Below are 9,948 nucleotides of genomic sequence, written 5' to 3' on the forward strand. Positions count from 1 at the left end.
TTTTCAAGTGAGAGCACAATATCATGTTACTCTATGGATGGATAGCTACTAGACTTGGGTTTAGTTTCATTTTTATCCAAAAATGGAAAAATAATAATAAATAAAACCAATCACCATTACTTGAGTAAGGTGGCACATGATTAGACCCCACAAATTATTTAAGAATCACATCATGAAACTCTTTCAAATGATTCAAGTTAGGCAACACATTTTTCACATAATAAACATTTTTCCTTTCTTTCTTTAAATTTAATAAATCTTTCCTTTTCATCTTTCTCTCTCTCTCTTTTTTTTTTTTTTAAATAAAAAATCCATTTAATGTTTCTTATTAAACGGGGCATAAAATAGAGCTAAGAAATTTCTAGAGTTACAAAGAAAGTTTCAAACTCAAATTAATGATTTGAGAATAAAAATTGAATTCCACAAGATTTAATCTCTGTCCTTTAATACGGTTAGTTAATAATGAATTGATCATCTGTTCAAATTTTATTTGAGAGATTTGATTTAATTAAATATTTAGACTAATAAATGCAAAATTGAAGATCAAAACCCAAATGATTTAAAAATAAATAATTTTTAAAATTCATTTTCATTTTTATAATATTTCAAGATCCAAATGAAAGATAGAAGCAACCCACATGGGTAGATGTCCCAAATTTGGGAGCCCTAATGAAGTTTGACTGGCATGAAATTGGTATTTAGTATCACTCTTTCTGAACTTATAATAGTATAAAAATGAGTTAAATTTCAAAGAAATCTTGTCACAAAGTCAAGCATATCATATATATGGGAGAGAAATTCTTAACCGTCCAAACAAAACACAAATTTTCCTTGGAAAAATTAGATAAATCACATGATGAGAGTGTGAATGAATGAGGGTATTGCATGACTTTTGAGATTGGTATGATTACAAATCTTTGCAGGCGTGAGGGATTATCCAAAACTATTACTTAAGGTCTATTATAAGATGAAAAACAAGCAAACGTGTTGATCTTCATTTGGAAAAAAAAAAAAATTATAAACTAGAAACTTTGATTAATATAAAAATGTATAAAATTTAAATATTTTTTTATTTTTTTTATTTTTTATGTTATTTTCAAAATAAATAAAGCCAAACAAGAGAATATGGATTCTTTTCCATTTTTTTCTTAATAATTTTGTGTGGGATAATAAAAATGGGAAAAGTTGGTTTTAATTCACTAAAATGAAAATATATGTAAAAAGAAATCTTCAATTTTTTAAATTTGTATTATCTTCATCTATTTAAAAATAATTTAAAATATATATACTTTTTAATGAATCATTTAATTATTTCCTAAAATGACATAATATCAATTGACAACTAGACTTTTTTAGGTAAATGTTTCCCTTCCTTTTAAATTTATTATTATTATTATTATTTAGGATTTTTTTTTACAACGGACCTCTCTTTTGCTATGGAATGTTTGTTCATAAAAAATTGAATAAATCTAACTTTTATTAAGAGGTGTTTGTTTCTTAAGGGAAAAAAAATCTCAAATAATAATAATAATAAATATAAAAAAATGGAAACGTGAAAAAAATATAATTATGAATTGATGTTAATAACATCATAAGTAAAATGAGTATTTTGAAAAATAAATAGATGACTGGTTAAAAATCACGTGTATTTTAAATTATTTTTAAATAGACAAAGATAATATTAATTTAAAATTTTGAAGTTATTTTTTCTATATATTTTCATACTAACGAGTCAAAACCCACTTTTCTTTAACCTTCGAGAATCCACCGCCAGGTTAAGAATTTAAGACGGAAGAAAATTTCATATCAAAATCACTTCCTAGATGTTTATAAAATGATACATCATCGATATGTTTCTTCAAAGAAACGTGCATTTGGGTGTCGACGAAATGGTCTGATAGACAGTGACTGATGATAGAAAAGACGATGAAGTATTGTCTACGTATAAATATGCGACAATGTGTATCGAGAATGTGTGAATCATGTGTTCATGGTAAGTATATGCGACACGAGGATATGCGGGTGCGTAGGCGTGTGCCCATGTGTAAAAAAGAGAAGGACCCACCTCAATGTGGTGTTCCCATGATGAGGAGCACAATGGAATGAAGGTGTAAGGAGTACAATTTCCTTGAACCCTCTAGTTGTAATTAAGTAGAATAGTTGAGGTAATTATTAGGGTTGAATGAGATTAATCAAACCCTCTAAACCAACCACAAGAACCAACAACAAACAGGACCTAAACATTATGGAAAAATAAGAAAAGGAAGTTGAGAGCCAAGCCTCAGGACCCGACATTCTCATAATTCCAAATCCAACATTCTAAGGTGCAATTATCATCTCTCCAAAAAAGAGAACAATTTGAAGCAATAAGGGAGAAAAAGATGGAGAGAGAGGAGAGAGAGAGAGAGAGAGAGAGAGAGAGAGAGAGAGGGAGAGAGAGCGGGGAGGCAAAAGTATAATACTGAATTCCATGCAATAATCATACCCTTTCAATCAATTTCAAAAGTCTTCCACATCTCATGATGGTAGAGTGTGCATCAGATATTTGGTGGATCCCACTTTGTTCCAACCCCCTTCTCCTTTAAATATTTATTCCACTCTATGATTTTTTTTTTTTTTGGGTCATATTATTGTGAAGTGGGTTGATCATGTTGTTACAGTTGGGACTTAACCATCCTTTAACTACTTTGCTGTCACCCCTAAAATTTTTCATTTGAGTGGTCTTACCTTTTGATTTCTATTCTAGACTAATACACTCTTAGACCATGTTTGGAATACTGGAAAAGAAAATGAGAATGAAAAACCGATTCCATCTCCTATTCATTATTATGAAACCAAATTCTAGGATTTTGATTCTCCTTACCTCCCATTCTATTTCCATTCATACACTACCCACATACCAAACACATCCTTAAAATTGCAGTTACAACAAAAAACTTTTGTAATACAAATAGCATCTAACTTTTCTCTAGTTTACAACTAAAGCTAACAACAAAAGGGAAGCTAAGGTCAAAATGATAGAAAGAAGCTCCTTGGAGCCCATGATGAAGTTGTAGCAGAGGCTGAGTCCCATTATCAGCTCAATGGGGTGAGTGAGTCGCATTAAGGTGAGAATGGGATGATTTCAGCCATAGGCACCAAGGAATCCAATATGAGATTCCGAAACATGAGTGGAATGGTTTAGAATTGGTCAATTTGTGTTTCCCACAGAAGAAGGTCCCCCCTTGAATTTGGGTGACAAGCCCATGTCCCATCCCCAGTTGGTAAATTATTATTATACTTCAATGGGGGCCTAGATATTAGACACAATATATATATGTGGTATCTTTCTTCATTTCATATTTTCAATTGCATCATCAATATTTCTTTAGATAGGAGCAAAACCCATGTAGTAGTTAACTGAAATTGATAGAAACACAATTCAATCTCTATTCAAATATAATCAACTTCATATACAACCTATCAGCACCTAACTTCTACCCCTTAAACATGGTGTATGGTTTGAGTTGAAAACTTCTGCAAACAATAAACTAAGGGCCAAAACGGAAAAATGCAGATGAAGACAGTAAAATCCAAACAGAAAAATGACAGAGAAGACAAGGACTTATTCAGATAAGGTTTCACAAATCCAAAATCTGAAGCCCACTCCCAGATGGGTCAAATATTCCCACATCAAATCTTGGGAAACACCAGTGAGAATAGAAACTCTAGTAATTGACTGGAGAAAGCCAAATTGGTACCTTCTGAGAATCTGAGCTTTTCCAATTAATCTTCCTATTCATTCCATCAAAACTGCATCCCTTCACCTGCACTTCACAAAAGATTGCTCAGTTGGAACTGTCATTTCCCTAGGATGCTAGAGGGCAGTAACAACATTAATCAATTAGGTTGCTATGCTTTGTAACAAGAACCACAAACATTAATCAACTTCCAATTTTTCATGAATCAGTACTATCCTCAAGTTCTCATGAAACACATCCACTGTTTTTGGCTCTTTCTTGTCTTGCAGCCCAATCATCTCAACATTATCACCTTAACCTTGTTCACTTAACTGACACATCCTTTGATATCTACTTAATTTTATAGGCAAAATGTCCTCCCTCCTGTATCTTGCCAAAACATTGGAAACCAACATATGTTAATAAAATATTACCAATATACCTCCAAAGTCTTCGCCAGAGGAAAAAAAAAAGAAAAAAGAATGCATTACTGGAAATTACAAAACTGTAGTAGCAGTACCACAATAAAAAGTACAAGCCATCATAACAGCAGATACAGGCACTATTACATAGTGAGACTGCATTAAAGCTGACTCAATGCCACAACATGGTGATTAAACCACACACCACAAACATACACCTACTAAGTCAACCCTTCACAGTAAATTGGATGTCACACTTATACCCAGATATCAAATGAATAAATTTATAACTCAGCCTGATACTTGAAGTTGGCTTCTCACAAAGCCCTAAAAGTTTGTGGTAAGAAGTGTGTAGTAAATAAAAACCTATAGGTAGGTTCAGATTTCATTACATGGTAGAATTAACGTACCACAGGAACTAGTAACAGAGAGTACAGTAGGACTTACTAGTAGAAGTGAATTTTTTGGAAGAGTTATTACCATTAAAACTCCAGCCTCAGTATCAAATTGTTGATCTAAGTTACTGGCATATTTAAACCAAAGAGGATTTTGTGGCTCATGCTTTGGAATTGATACAAAAGCACCTGGGGAATCTTTAGGAAATTCAACTACCTGTGGGAACTACCTAATCTATCTTATTGTTCATCCAAATGATTGCCATTTTCTCCAATACCTTCCCATAGTTGAGCAAAAATTGATATCAAGTTTGTTCACCATTTCATGTGAGTTATTGATTGCAACCATCTTTAGATGATGGGCCAAACCTGAAACATACTCAGACAGTGGTTGCAAAGTGTTACATCCAGATTTTGAGAAATGAAATGACAAAAATTGATAAAGACAACTGATGCTTCCAAAAACATCATGAACAAAAATGGTAAACTAAAGAGCCTATATACAATCCCGAAGAAGGAATATGTCACTTACATGTATACAATGGGAACAACCTGTGAAAGGAAGATTTACAACTATAAGTTACCTAAATTACAATCAAGAAATCAAGGAGAAAAATATGTACCAAAAAATTGAAGGTGAACTAAGGAACTATCTAAATATAGTCTACAAATTAACCTACCAAGCAGCTTCAAATTGAGTAAGTAAAAAAAATCTAGAGATTGACTTTCCACACTCCCCCATAAGTTGGTTCAAAGATGTCTATCATACCAAGCTTGCTTACTAGAGATTGAAGCACTTGTTTTGACAAGCATAAGAATATCCATCAATTGCTCATGTGTAGTCACAAATGGAATAAAAATCAAACCACTCTCTAATTTTTCCTTAGTGAAGTGTCAATCAATTTCAACATGTTTGGTCTTATCATGTTAAACTGGATTATGACCTATATTAATAGCTACCTTGTTGTCACAACATAGTTTCATAGGTTCTATTTCTTTTCATCTGCTAGAAAAATTTTCAACCATAATAACTCACAAATCCCTTGTGTCATTGCTCTAAAATCAGTTCAACACTTGACCTAGCCCCACTTCATGCCTTTTGCTTATCTAGGTCACAGTGAATGTGCAATACCCTATAGGTGATTTTTGGAGAACAAAGTACCTTTTCTAGGTGTGCCTTCAAGTATCTTAGAATATTAAAGATTGCCTCCATATGAGCTTTAATTGGTGAGTGAGTAAATTGGATAACTACACGGACCACACCAGCAATGTCAGGCCTGGTATGAGATAAATAAATTAGCTTCCCAACTAATCTTTGATATCAACTTTTGTCAACTAGTTTACTCTCAACACAAGATCCTAGCCTATGGTTTGCCTCAATCAGAGTACGCTTTGATCTGCACCCCATCATGCCAACCTCCTTTAGGATGTTTAACACATACTTCCCTTGTGATAACAATATCCCACTTCATAACCTTACAACTTTGATTCCCAGAAATTACGTCAATACCCTAAGGTCCTTGATCTTAAACTTTTTAGCTAGAAGTTGCTTCAAATTTTCCATCTCATGTCAGTTGTTTTACTGTTAGGATGATACCATCTACATACACTATAAGAATGGTTACCTTTCAATCCTTAAATCATCTAAAATATGTAGCATGATCATCTTGATTCTGATAGTATCCAAATCTGAGAAGAGATCGTGTGAATCTTTCAATCCAGGCTCTAGGTGATTGCTTAAGACCCTAAAAGGATTTTTTAAGCTTGCAAACCTTTTCATTATTACACATTCCCTCAACACCAAGTGGGAGATCCATATACACTTCTTCCCCTAATTCTTCAAGAAAGAAATGCATTTTTTGCATCCAACTGTCCCAAACAAAAGACTCACTAGTTCCCAACTGTCATTTTCATCCAAAACCATCATCTCCTCTTGAATTAATTCTTTCCACTTTGTAATAGCAAGAGCTTCTTGTAAAGTTTTAGGAATAAACACACTTTAAAGATTATTAGTGAAGGCTCTAAAAAAGGAGTTTAATCTATGGTAAGAAATAAAGTTGCTTATAGGATGTTGTGTAATGGAAAACATATTTTCCCCTTGTACATGAGGTCAAGGGATCAAAGCCACTACTTTGATTTTATTTTTCGAGGGGGGCATGTGCCTCTCTTAGCCTAAGCTAGCTCTGCCAGTGATTGTTGAGGTAGCTTCTCCCCATAAATATTTTGGCACTCCCTTTGTAATAACAAAGCCTAGGCAACATCAAGTAATTGTTTATTTTTCTTCTCAACTATCCCATTTTATTGAAAGGTATAAACACAAAATATTTGATGAACAACTCTCATTCAAATAGGTAAGCATGGTAGAAGGAAAAAAACTCCCCTCCAATATTTGTTCAAAAAACCTGAAGTTTAGCTTGAAGTTGATTTTCAATCATTCTATGGAGGGTTTGGAACATTTTGGTTGTTTCAAATTTTTGTTTAAGGCAAACCTCACAAGTATGATCATCTATAAAATTAAGAAACCACCTTGCCCCGATACATTGATCACATGTGAAGGGCCCTAAATATCTTTATATACGAGTGAAAAAGGTTGAGATTGTTTATAGGTTTAGATAGGAAAATAAGCATGATGATGTCTGAACAATTCACATATTTCACATTACAAATTAGCAACCTTTTTATTCATGAATATAGTTAGGTATAAAACTTTCAAATATGAAGCACTTGGATGTTCTAATCTACGATGCTAATATTTAATTTCATCATCATAGGACACAGAAGTAGCAATATGAGCAGCTTAAGACAAACATTCTGAAACATTTAGGTCTTCCTCAAAGTAGTACAATCTATCTACCTTTCTAGCACTACCAATCTTCTTCCCTATATAGGGATTCTAAAATTCACAATGGGTAGGACAAAATTTAGCTACGCAACTAAGATATTTTGTTAATTTGCCGAACATGTAACGTTGAAGTTAGGACTAGGCGTTTAGAAATAGCAATAGAACCCTTTCCAGCAATAGAAGAAAAAGACCATCAACAATCTTAACATTTTGCATAGCTAAACAAGTGACATAAGTTGAAAAAAAAAAATTAATACAGTAGTGATATGATTGGTTACCCTTGATTCTATGATCCAAAGGATAGAATTTCTTGAGGTAGCATTGAAAGCAGTTAAAAAATTACCTCTTTAGGCTATGTTGAGGAAGTAGATAAGAATTATGCTTGGCTCATAAATCTAAGTGGTTGTTCTACTTTTTCATAAAGAGATTTGCTTCTTGCTTCTCATCTGATATGATAGAAATCAAGGCTAAATTCTCAATATTCAGTCCCCTCATCATCGCCCTTTTAATATCAAAATCCTCTATCAACAATGAAGACCAAAACAAAACACAGACCTATGTCAGTAGTGAAGGTTAGCCAACAGCAGGGTCAACAATAGTGCCACAAGATAACACCTATGATTTACAACAAAAAAAACCACTGGCAAAACCATTCTTAAACAACGTAATGTACTTTGATAAGACTTGCAAATTTTGAATATATTTTTTATTTCATCTTCAAAAATTGTACAATGTCATATATATTTGTAATGGGGATAACCTAGGAAAGAAAGATTTACAATTATAAATTTCCACACTTACAATCAAGAAATCAAAAAGAAAAATCTCTATAAAGAAAAAGGCAAACTAGGAAATTATCTAAATATATATAGTTTTTATGAGACTATCTAAATATATTCTACCAATCAATCAACCTAGAATCAAGTAAGTAAATAAAATTTGGAGATTAACTTTCCACATTTATGAGGCACAGTGTTAGAACTTTAGCCTAAATTTATTTTTTGATATATTTTGTTGGTCAAAGGCCTAACACTTAAACTTTTGGATCAAATTAGCCTAAAACCTTATAGTTTCACTAAGGTATTCTAGACGTCTTACCTAAAAAAAAAAACGAAGTCTTGCCATTGGAAAGTGTAAGATATGCTATTAAAAATTAATGTTATTCATAACAAATTGTTTGATAGCAATTAGCATGGAAAAAAAAAAGAAAAGAAAAAACAAAACCTATATACTAATTTATTAGCATTCTTATTCTTTCCTAGTAATCCTAAATCTTCCAAGCATAGTAACTTTAGGATTAGAAAACTTAACAACTTATTGACACTTTTTATAATAAAAGTTTATAATGAAGAAGATTTTTTAGATTCTAAAATAGACTCATGTATCAACTATGTACATTTCGACTCTAAAGATAATAAGCAAAATCTTCCCTTTTTTTTTCCTTTGCTTACTAGAGTTCTTCCCTAGGTGTACTTAAGAAAGGAAGATTTTGTTGATTATGGTTCTTTAGAGTCATAATGATGCAGGTCTTGAAGGTGTATTGAAGAAAAGGAAGAAACAAAACATTTTGCTAATTAGGGAGTTCTTTCCAAGGCGTATTCGAGAAATGAAAGAAATGAAAGAAATGAAGAAAAACAAGATTTAGTTAATTAGATTTACTTTTGAGTCATCACCAGTAAGTAGTTGGTATTTGAGTCCTTTTTAGAATCTAGAAAGTTTCATTTATTATAAACTCTTATTACAAGAAGTTTTAGGATTTTTAGGAAAGAAAATAAGAGTCTCAAAAAGTTACAATATAATTTAGGTTTTTTTTCATGGTCTTATTTAAGTTTTTAGGTTTTTCTAAGACCTATATGTGAACAATCATGGAATTGTATTTTTTGTATAAATGGAGGAATTTACAATGAATATTTAGGATTTACAAGGAAAACAATAAGGGGAAGTAATCCTATTGACAACCTAGCATACATTAAACATAAACACCATTAATCAACTATACAAACAAGGAAGGAATCCCTCATTTTTAGCCCTAATTTACATCTTATACAAGCTCTACTGATTGTGGACAACTTGCATGATCAAACAATTGTTAGGATTTTGAGCAGTAACCAATTTCAGATTCCTATGGATCTGCCAACACTCCCCCTTGATTTTGAGAGTAGATATTTTCCAATCTCAACTTGCTTGTAATTTTTCGAAAAGAGTAACTAGCTAGTCCTTTGGTTAGAATGTTGACTAATTGCCCTTTTGTTGAAACATATGAAATATAGATCAAGCTACTAACCAAAGGACTTGATAAAGTGACAATTCACCTTCACATGCTTAGTTCAGTCATGTTGGACATGATCATGAGTGATATTGATTGTTGACTTATTATCACTATACAACTTCATACTTCATTCTTGATTCTAAGATCATTGAGAGTAATTTGAAGCCAAACAACTCACATGTTCCATGAGCCATAGATCTAAACCCAACCTTTCCACTTGATCTTGTGACAATTGATTGCTTCTTACTTCTCCATGTCACTAAATTCCCTCCAAGAAAAGTACAATAACTTGAAGTTGACC

General features: G+C 32.3%; 1 long non-coding RNA gene across 1 annotated transcript in view; it reads right to left on the reverse strand.

Annotated features, from left to right (window-relative positions):
• Nucleotides 1-3,389: 3,389 nt before the first annotated feature.
• LOC117931673 overlaps nt 3,390-9,948 on the reverse strand; it is an 11,565-nt gene continuing 5,006 nt past the window's right edge. The window contains exons 3-4 of the long non-coding RNA XR_004654080.1: nt 7,722-7,899; nt 3,390-3,806 (exon numbers count right to left, since the gene is read on the reverse strand). This is a non-coding gene — a long non-coding RNA (uncharacterized LOC117931673). The remainder of the gene's footprint in view (nt 3,807-7,721; nt 7,900-9,948) is intronic.

Source organism: Vitis riparia, chromosome 15 (assembly GCF_004353265.1).
Source record: "Vitis riparia cultivar Riparia Gloire de Montpellier isolate 1030 chromosome 15, EGFV_Vit.rip_1.0, whole genome shotgun sequence".
NCBI lineage: Eukaryota > Viridiplantae > Streptophyta > Magnoliopsida > Vitales > Vitaceae > Vitis > Vitis riparia.